The 10,760-nt window shown below is 43.2% G+C and overlaps 1 protein-coding gene across 2 annotated transcripts in view; it reads left to right on the top strand.

Moving 5' to 3' along the window:
* The first annotated feature begins 1,919 nt into the window (after nucleotides 1–1,919).
* The window catches only part of L3MBTL3 (L3MBTL histone methyl-lysine binding protein 3), a 115,767-nt gene continuing 106,926 nt past the window's right edge, over nucleotides 1,920–10,760 (top strand). The window contains exons 1-2 of one of the 2 annotated variants that reach the window (XM_065889242.1): nucleotides 1,920–2,074; nucleotides 3,625–3,698. The gene's annotated coding sequence lies outside the window, so the exon portion shown is untranslated. The remainder of the gene's footprint in view (nucleotides 2,075–3,624; nucleotides 3,699–10,760) is intronic. The other variant, XM_065889240.1, reaches the window with a different exon arrangement.

The following is a 10,760-nucleotide window of genomic DNA, read 5'->3' as shown; positions in this document are numbered from 1 at the left end:
TACGCGCACATGCGCAGTGCGCCCGCAGCCCTGGACCATTTGTCAGGACTACTCGTGAGACGGAGAAAAAAAAAAGAGAAAATTTGGGGGTAAGAAGCGGTTGATCGGATCTAATCTCTTATTAATCTGAAGATTTGTCCGTGCAAAAGCCATTCATTTATTTTTCTGGGTGAGGATGAAAGTTAAGAGACCTATAGAGAGAAGGAAGCGCACCCTCGTCTTGTGAAACAGATCAGGGGAGGGGAAAGGACAGAAGGGGTTTCTCCCCCACTTCTCTGCGCCTCTGGGAAAGAGAAGAAAACTTAATCCTGGGGAAAAAAGTGGGCAAGTGACTCGGAAACGGCTGGAGGGGGAGTCTCTGGGCATCTCACTCTGAAGTAGTGAGTGCGAGTGTGAAAGAGGAACAAAAGAGAGAGAAAAGAGAAAGGAAAAAATGGGGGGAGGAGAGACTTGTATTTTTTTCTTTGCGCGCACACGGGGAAGGGTGTGGGGGGCCGTGCGGAAAGGAGCCGGGGCGAGGCGGCCGCGTCGGGCTCTCGCCCGCGCGCAGGCGGCCAGATGCGTGTGTGCCCCCTCCCCCGCGCCCCCCGAGCTTGTCACTTTGGTCGCTTTCATGACACCGGGCGCGGGGTGGGGAGCGCGGCGGCGCCGGGCTCCGCCGGGGTGCGTGCCCGAGTGGGCGCCGCGGAGCCGCAGCCCGGGCGGCGAGCGCGGCGGCCGAGGCTGGGGGCGCCGGCGGGGGCGGCCGGGGCCGCGGATCGGTGCGGCGAGAGGCGCGAGCCCCGCGCGCCGCCCCTGCGGCCCCCTCCGCCCGTGTGGCCTTTGTGCCGGGCGCGCACCGGAGAGCGAGCGAGCGAGCGCGAGAAGTACAAGTACGGGAGACCGAGGCAGTGGGAAAAGAGGCCGGGCCACTTTCTACCCGCTCGGGCTGCGGAGAATGGACTGGTTGAATGTGCAGGCGCGTCTCCCCGGCGTGTGCTCTGTGTGTGTGTGTGTGTGTGTGTGCGCGCGCGGCGGAAAGGCCTCCCCGACTCCCTCCGCGCACACGCACACTCACACGCACGCACACACTCACGGACCCGCGGCGGGCTCGGCGGCCGAGAGTTTGCGTTTTCTTCCTCGCCGCCTCCCCCTTCCCGACCGACTGTGTGAGAATTTCATATAGATCAGCTCCAATTTCCGCCATTTTGGGAAAGTTGCACAAAAATAAACCCTCCGGTTTATTTCTGCCCGAGGCAGGAAAGTGCTTCGGGAAGCGAGGCGGCGCGGGCCCGCGGCGGCCGTCCGCGCGGGGGAGGGCGCAGGGCGCGGGCTCGCGGGCCGGGCCGGGAGCCCGCGCCGTCGCTGCATTCGCCCCGCGCCGTGCCGCGCCGGCCCGGGTGCGGGCGCGGGCGTGTGTCTGGAGGCGGCGGCCGCGGCGGCGGTAGCGGCGGGCGGCGGCGGCCGCCGCGCCGGGGAGGCGGGCGGGGGTGGGGGGGTGGAGGCGCGGGGCTGCTTTTCCTGCAACTTGTTTACGCCGTGCTTATACTGGGGAGGCAAAGAGGGGTCCGAGGCGGGGCCGCCGCCCGCCTCGCGCCGCGTGCGTGTGCCGTTCCGGGATAATGGGTTTTGCACACTAGCGTCCTGGGCCCGGCGGGCCGTCCTCGCGCCGCGGCGGCCCGGCGGGGGGAAGTAGAGGCCGGCGGGGGTGGGGATCGGGAAGCGCAGGAGCCGAGGCATCCGCCGCGCGCCCCGCGAGCTGGTGGGGCGGGTGGGGGGGGGGAGGAGCGGGAGGAAAACTTGTGAGCCCTGGCAGCGGGGGAGGGGGGCGCAACTTCTGTGCTGGTGGTAAAACTTTAATTACCTTGAAAGAAAAAGGCCCTCCAGTCTCCCCCACCCTTTCTGGTCAAAGCCCGGCCCAAGCGCGACCGTGAGAGAAAGTTTAAAAGCGGGCACTTTCCTCCCCGCCTTCCCCGCGGAGGGGTGGGGGTATCTGTTTGTCCGTCTGCGCTCGGAGAGAGGTGGGGGTAACGAGCCGCCCTCCGGGGTCGCGAAGATCGTGGCTGTTACCCCACCCTTACACGGGGAGACGAAGGTAAACGTCGCTTCGGTTTCCCTCCTACCTCCCCCCTCCCCGCTTCCTTTTCCTCCCCCTCCCTGCCGATTTTTTGAGGGGACCCAAAAAGCGGAGTCTCTTTCCTTATGCAACTTCCTCGGGCGCTGTGAGCACGGCCCTTCCCCCTCCCTGCATCCCTCGGCCCGCTCCTCTACCACCTCGGGTCTACCGCCAGAAAAATGCGTTAGAGATCCTTCAGAGAGCACCGAAACAAAAATAGATTTTTGATTGTTCTGAGTTTAAGTTCAGGGAAACTGAGATGAGAAATAAGAATGGGGCGGGGGGGGAGCGGCTGGAGCGAGTGCGTCGAATATTAATTTTGATTTTCCTAGAGGGTTGTTTGTAATAGCTTTATCGGTTTGGGGAGCCCGAGAGTCTCTGTACTGGCTAGCTCGGTCGCGTGGATTTTTGCGCAAGTTTTTAGAAAAACACTGACTCGAGTAGAGCATTGCTCCGGAAAGTTTCAAGTGCAGCAAAATAGCGAACGTACAAAACTGGCCAAGGGGAGACCTCTAGTGGTTAAACGCATCTTTTTAAGTTCGGAAGGCCGAGAGCAAACTTTGGCCTTTACTTTTAGCTACGTAGTCCGTTCAGACGTGGAAGTAATTAGACGACCCGAGCGAGCAGCCAGATGTTGTATGAGAGGATGCTGATCAGAAATAGAAAGTTTAGTACATTGGAGAGCAAATGAGATCTGAGGACCCAGACTCTACAACTTCCATTCTTCATTACTTCTATGGGAAAAAACACTTTGCTTTTATTCTGGGATTTGAGATTGGTCACTCTCTGGATTAGAAGCAATTTGTTTGTTTTTTATATTTATCGTTGTCTACACATTTGATCTACTTTTAATCAGGAGTCACAGCGGATAATTTCATTTGAACGTTAATAAAAATGCAAAGTGCAATTTGTGTTTAAAACTTCGAAAAAATGAGAAAGACCTTTGGTTGAAATGTGCCTTTTATGTGAGCTGATCATTTTATTCTCTAATAAATATAATTTAAGGCTAGTATTTAGTTTCTTAAACATACAGTTATATATAGTCATAAAATAAATGGCCCCTTTTAGTGCTAAGAGTGTAATTTTGTTTCACTGCAAAATACATTATTTCTGAACGCTTTGTATAGTTTGTGATTTAAACGCTTAAATATTTGATATACGGACAAAACTTGCTTACATAGAATCTATTCTTTTGCCAGTGTGTGTTCTGTGTAGTAACTTTAGTTTTAAGAAAAGCAATGAGAGAAATGGAAGTTGAACCAAATGACCCTTGTAACTTTCATCTGCTTGTCATACAATGGGAGAGACTTTAATGGGGGAATTTAGGGGAGGGCAATGATATAAATGATAAAATCTAGTTCATCTCATCCAGAACTAGTTTTTTTTTTTTTTAACATATCAAGTGGTAATGTATGAAATTATGCAATAAATCAGCAATTCAAAATTTATACATATTAGTTGCAGGTTTGAAGGGTTTTTTTTATGACAATATTTTGATTTTATTTGTCCTCCTTTTAAATCAATGCTAGACCTCCGGAAGAAGTCTTGAGGGTGGACGACAGTCTTAAAGACCATCAGACAGTTATTTCTTCACTGCAACTAGGTAAGAGTTGCATGTTGAAACAAATTCCTTGATATACTTGCAAATGTTAAAAGCTGCATTTGGGGATGAGGGAGGAGAGTGTGGAACAAGGTTGGCAGAAAAACATCATTTTGTGAGGGCCGCTTTGAATGCATGGAAGTCTTGACACTGAGTGGGCTTGAGGCTCTGATTAAAACATTAGAAAAAGTTAAGAGGTTGTTCTGGATAACCTTTGGACTGGCTTTTTGCTAGATTCTTAATTCACGCTCCAATTGCACCTGTTTTCTGCTGAAAATAAATAGTTTTATTCTTTGGAGTTGAGAAAGTGGGAAAACTAGAACAAAGCAATTGTGAATTAATATAACTGTTGTATAAGTACACAGTGATATGGAAGGTTCTGGAACTTGGTAAAATTTTGTAGGTGAAATTCACAACAAGATCTTTGGGGATATTTAAGTAACTTATATTCTGTGACTCAAGTCCAATGGTGGTCTGACTTGTGCCAAATATCGAATCATAGGTTATAGTGAGTTTCCAGTGTGTTAGCATAAACTTGTCAACTTTTAAGCGTATCACCACAGGGAATACAGCTGTTGTCCAGTAAAGATCCCTTTGGTAATTTTGGAGGGTGCTGGTTTGTCTCCAATGATCCAGGGCCTACTTTCAGGACAAAGGTCATTCTCAGGCAAAGGGGGGCCCTCTCTGGGTAGAGCATCAAAGTACATTTGTGCTACTGTAGTGCTTTCTACTATGTATGCCTTTTTTCTTTTGATCTTTCCCTTTCTTTTTCTGCCTTTCATTTTCCTTCTCTGTCTTGGGTATTAAAGGAGTTACTAATTCTTGTTTGGCAAAAACAAAATAAATTAGCACGACTAATAATCCTTATTGAGTCACCTTATAACCAGGGTAGATGTGGTCTCGATGTCATAACTGAATAAATACCAATATAAAAATGATTGTTAATAGGGAATTTATTGTCATTTTCTGCTTGTGGATCATCTTGAGTAGTATAATTTAGCAAAATAAATAGATGTCCACGTAGGTGATGCAGCAGAGACAAGGGGGCAAGAACAGCTTCAAGAAGATCACCCAGACAGAAGCAGAGTTCAGGCAGAGTGAAATGTGTTTCCTAGGGTGGTGAGTTTCATGTTTAGATGTGCTGAGTGGAAGACAGTGATTATTTTTTCTTCATTTGGGGAATCACTGTGAGTGTAGATAGAGTACTAGAATAGGAATCAGATTTAGCCACTAAATGTACCACTTTGTGTAAGTCACTTTAACTCTTTCAGCCTAGATTTCCCCATCCGGAAAAGTGGAGCAACAATGCTTGCCTTGGTTTCTTTGTTGAAGGGATCAAATAAAATAAGGTTTTGAGCGCTATGAAGAGCTATTCAGATGTTTGAAATGGTTGTCATATTACCATTTCACCTTAGCCATGTTTTCTGGAAAGGGCAGGAGGTAGGTTTTTAAGAGCCGAACAGAGTGATTTAATTCCTGGCTAAAATTATTAGATTAGTTTTTGGTGTATATATTATATGGACTTGTCACAATACTTCTGGGGGATATTTCTTTTCTATAGGAAATTAGTAGTTTCTCTTTTACAACTTTGGCTCCTTGAGAGAAGGGACCATGTTTTTAACATGGTGTTGAATACGAATTGACATTTATTTATCCCAAACTAGTCATTTGCTAGGTAGGAGTAGATGAAATAAATACTTTTAAATATGAAATGATGCCAAATTGTGGAAATGGTAGGGTGATGAAAGTAGAAGGGTTGGTGTGAGGGGAATTCATGTGCTGTAATTAATAGTTTAGTTGTGTGAATCTGCTGGGAAATGAGGATGAGAAAATAGGTAACTGGAGTAGTAAGAATTTAAACTCTCGGGGCCAGAAAATGGGTACTGCAAATGACTGGATTTAGGGGAAGCTACCTGTAGGGCTTTCCCCCCCACCCCCATGTTTTCTAGACCTCTTTGCTGCTTTATTCTAATTCTAATCAACTGTTATCTAGATAGAAAAAAGAAAACCACAAGTACTATCTGTCATTGTTTTCAATTTGATGATACTGAACTTGACAAACTCTGAAAAGTTTTAGTTTATCTCACTTCTCTTGTAAATTATCCAATCAATATGCCAAGAACCCAAAAACCCAATAGTGAAGGAAAGAAAAAATACATGTCCTGTTTAATTCATCCCTGAGGAATTGAAGGTTGGTTCTTGAAAAATTCCACTGGTTTGTTTTGTTTGGTAGTGTATTTCTAAGAAATACATATATCAACAAAAGCTGTTTATAATAGGATGGGAAACGTACAAAAGAAGTTACTTTACGTGGTGTGGACAAGGGTACCTTTGGGGTCCCAAGGCTGGGTAACCTGAGTAATCTCTCTAGCGATGTTTCTACTGGTTAACTCATTTTTATTGAGCTCTTATAGTGCTGAACACTGAAAGACTAGGTCTTTGCCCTTGACGAGTTCCCTACACGCTTACCCCAGGAGTTTGATTTATGAAGTCGAATTGAAAAAAGCCTTTAAGAGAAGTCCTTTTGTAGGAGACAGGGTGGTTTGAAGGAAAGAGCAAGGACTTTTGAGAGGAACTTGTATAGAGTTGGGTGATCCTGGGTGTGGCTCCAGTTTCTTCCTCAGAAGTGGACTCATAGTTAATGACTTGGGTAGTGATTAGAAGAATTACATGTGTATTATAATAAAACCTTTTTATTATTATTTACTAGTCTTTCTGTAAGTCAGTGTTTTATGTCAGTCCACAAATATTTATTGGTATCTATTTTGTGTAAGTCTCCGTTGGGAAGTGCTTCACATAATGAATACTTAGAATAGGGTGAAGTGAATGAATTTGTTGAGGCTACAGAGAAAGCAACAGTCTTTGGCCTCAGTGTGTTCATAATCCAGTTGAGGAGATAATCTATACACATACAATGGTAATTACCAAAACAAAGCCGTGGTTCAGTGCTAGTGAAAGGTAGATAGAGGTAAGTACTGTGGTGGTACTACTGGATGTGTTTCCTAAGGTAGGGTCCTGGAAGGTAGGGTGTCCTCTGCAAAACACTGTGAAGTGTTGATATAGTCAATGTAATTGTGTATTGAGTGCCTTCTGAATGTCAAGCATTAAGCTAGATATTTTATATTCATTCATTGATTCACTCATTGATTCATCTAACAAAAACTTACCGAGTGCCTTCTGTATGCCCAGGTATTGTTCTAGACACTGAATATTATCCCTAATACTTTCACTAGCCTTGAGCATTTGGTATTATTAATTCTCTTTTAGAGCAAACTGGTGCTCAGAGATACTTAGTAACTTGTCTTAGTTCATATCATGTACTTTGAAAGGGGCGGGACCAGGGAAAATGACACTGGCTTTTGTTTTGTTATGTCTTTAACTTTCTAATATTCCAAATAGTAATTCTTAGAATATTTCTAAGAAAGCACATTTCCAGATTAATGTATTTGCTCTTATACGTTGGTTCGCTAAGACGAGCAATAGCAAACAGGTGTAAGAAAAAATTACGGGAAGAAAACACTATCTCTTCACTTTCCTCTTTTTTTTTTCCTTTTTTTAAAAGTTGGGGAAAGACTGAGTTATACTGAAAAGAACACCTTGGTCTAGTTCATGGCCTTGAAATGATCACTAACTGTTAATAAAACATTACTCAGATTAGTTTTGGGAATTATTAGGCTTATATATAAATAAGATTTCACTTGTTCTGTATAGGAAGAGACCTGATAAGGCAGTAGGGTGTGTTATCAAAAAGTGTAAATCAATCAATCATCCATCAAAAGATTGGGACCTAAATTTACCATTTTGTGAACTCAAAACATGATGGAATTTATTGTGATTATAAAAGAAGAAAATTAAAATGAGGGATAGAGATAATGGTGGTGAGAAGCTGGGGGTAGGGAGGAATGTAGTGTTAGGATCAAAGTTTAATAAAGATAACAGGGAATATGACTAAGAATATATTCACCAAAATACGATAACTACTGACATTATACTCTTTAACCAGAAGAGTAGGCCCATTTACAAAATGAAGTGAAGAGCTTTTGATTCATTGGGCGGTTCTGGATTACAGTGGGAGTCATATAATATTTCTATCATCTGAGTCGTGGTCCATCAAGCAGAGCTTTTGTCTGACTTAGAAGGATGCTCCTGCAGGCATTGATTATAGGGTGATGGGCTGTTTCTCCTTTGTTTTCGTTTTGTTTTTTACATTTGTATTGGGGTATAGTTGATTTACAATGTTGTGTTAGTTTCAGGTGTACAGCCTGTTTCTCCTTTGTTGAAACACTGTCATCCAGTACATTTTTTTGAGTACCTGCTGTGTGCCAGGCCTTTTCAAGATTGGACTACAGCTTTATGTTATGTGAAATTTTATAGAATTAAACCAGTTCAGTTCCTGAAACACTTTTAGTAGGATGGTTCAGGCACCAAAATCAGTTGATTATTTTTCTCCCATCTGTTAACACTGCTTGAACCCTGAACTGTGAATTGAAATCCCTGGTCTGGTTGTTAAATGGTCTTAGATAATTTCACCCCATTGGTTTGTGGTCTTATTTGGCAGATTGGAGGCCTAGCTGTTCAATCTATTGATACGGAGTTTAGCTACAAATGGTTATCAGGGTAAGCCCTGTAGACATGACTTCTGTGACAGAAATAAAATCTGGTCAAATCTAATTTATCATATACAAAAGAGAAATCAAGTGTAAATCTTTTAATTCTAGCTCTATGTTCTATAAAAATATGAAGCAGAATAAGAAAACAGATACTGCTTTTAGCATTTAAAAAATTACGAAGTGAAATAAGAAAAAAGAACAAGATACTACTTTTAGTTTTCTTTTTTAATTTAAGTTCATGCATATTTTGCATAAGCAGGGAAATATCTGTGTGAGACAGGTTCTTGCTCTTTTTATTCCCCTGAATCCCTCTAATGGGTGTAAAATTTCTATTATTACGCTACTAGTGTAATATGTTGATGACGTGCTAGCACTTTTCAGGATATTTTTGCCTCAAATTGAGATATAGTCTGTACACTGAAAATGAACTTCAAATAAAAGCATTTGAAGAGAGTGTATTAAATACGCTGTAAGACTGTTAATGTCAGTTTGTGATTTCATTTTCTATGTACATTTTTTTTTCTTGAAAGGCATTTTTAATTTTCTGTTCCTCCTTCAGAGGAAGTAAGTAGGTTAGGCCACAGACTCTCAAATAATTCATCCTTCTTACAGTAACAAACGGAAGGGCAGGAAGTTGAGATTTCGTAAAGGTTGCCTTCAGTGACTACCCCTTTGCATGTAATCTCCGTGGCAGAAAAGGTAGCAAATCAGAGAAACCATCAATACGTTATAACTAGGGACATTTTCATTAAAACATGACCAGTAGATAACTACTGGTGGTGGGGGTGTGTTTCTGAAAAAGTATCAATAAGAAGGACTGTCCTAATAACTGATTTCATATTTAAAGGAAGGCATCTACTATATACGCATATATATGGACAGGAGACCCAGATTCTCAAGGATTTGTTCTTGATGCTACCAAGATTTCAGTTCTCACATTGAAATGATCTAGAGTTTTACCTGCCTAAAAATCTATGAACTTGGGCCCTCAGGGCAAAATTTCACATCTCTCCTCAACAGATCTCAGTTCCAGTATGTGTGCGATTCAGAGTTCTTGCCAGTCAGGGTGAGTAGAATATCAAAGCTGGTATCTGTCATGCTTGATTTGAAAGGAAATTTTTTCTTTGTAGCAAAATGTGTTTGTTGAGAGATGCTTCAGGTGTGAATTTAGATTTTTCTCTTATCCTTATTGAGTAAGCCTGTTTAAGAGGTTTGAATTTAACTTCTTTTCATGTATTCTTCACTGACACTTAAATAAGGAAGGTTTCTTGGAGCAGGAATGTTATCCTTCTGCCAAAGAGGTAAATAAATACTTAGCAGCCTCGTTGTTAGTTAGAATTTTCACTGGAGAATAAGAGATAGATGGACAAATGAAGATCGTTTCCTGATTTCCTCTCTCCCCAGTGCCTGCCCACAACTAGTCTTATATTTTCCCCTTCTGTTTTATTCATTCATCTGATAAATTTTTATTGATTCCTACTGTGGATAATCACATGGGATAGCGAAATGAAGAAATCCAGTTTTCTTTCCTCCAAAACCTCCTGTAAGTAAATGATCATGATATGATGTAATAAGTATTATAATTGGGGTATAGATTCTGCCTTTCCAGCCCCTCTTCTCCTGGCATCTTACGTACACATATTCCAGTACTTGTACAGAGAAAGACTCACTGTAGTCATTTGAGTCCCCTTTGGAGAGGATCCATAGCGTTCATCACTCTTTTTCCTCCTGGCCTCTTGCTGCCATCTCTTACGGTGCTTTCTGTTGGCCTCTGCACTAGCTTTCTTGAAAGCAGGTCCTGGAACCACAGTTGGTATGCAAGGAAGCTTTTATGCCTCCTCAGCAGAAATGTCACAGTAAGGTTGCCAGTGGCTTAGTCTTGGGTCGCTGTTCAGAGATTATGTCTTTCATACTTTTCTCCTTGTTAACATGTTCTTTATAAGAGCTTGGGAAAACTAATACTTATTGACCTTTCATCAGCTTCCCAAATTCATTTTGAAATTTTATTTGTCCATGAAATCCCAGAATCCTACCACAGTTCTTAACTTCCACTTTTCTCCACCTTCACCCCTGGACTCTTAAGAAATCAAATAGGACTTTGTGGTGCAAAGGTATTGGCTTTTGCAGAGTTATCAACTCCTCTGCCCTGGGATACTTCAGACATCTGGTAAACCCATGTTTGGAGGGAATGTGGACACTGAAGAGCAGCTTGTTTCTTTTCTTCAAAATAGCCGTAGCTGTTGTGGACTGAGTGTCCAAAAAGTACAAACCACTTTAACATGCATGATTAAAACATTTTTTAATCCATATGAAGTAGATATTTCTATTTCATTTTTTTAGATGAAGGAGCTGAGGCTCAAGAGAGGTTGGGTACCCTGCCCAAGATTATACAGCTAGTAAACTGTGAAGCCAGGATTCAACCCAGGCACTCTGGCTGCTGTGCTTTTCACCTTTA

Source organism: Phocoena phocoena, chromosome 12, assembly GCF_963924675.1.
Source record: "Phocoena phocoena chromosome 12, mPhoPho1.1, whole genome shotgun sequence".
Classification (NCBI taxonomy): Eukaryota; Metazoa; Chordata; class Mammalia; order Artiodactyla; family Phocoenidae; genus Phocoena; species Phocoena phocoena.
The sequence above is the reverse complement of the archived record's forward strand: the minus strand, read 5'-3'. Positions and strand labels throughout refer to the sequence as shown.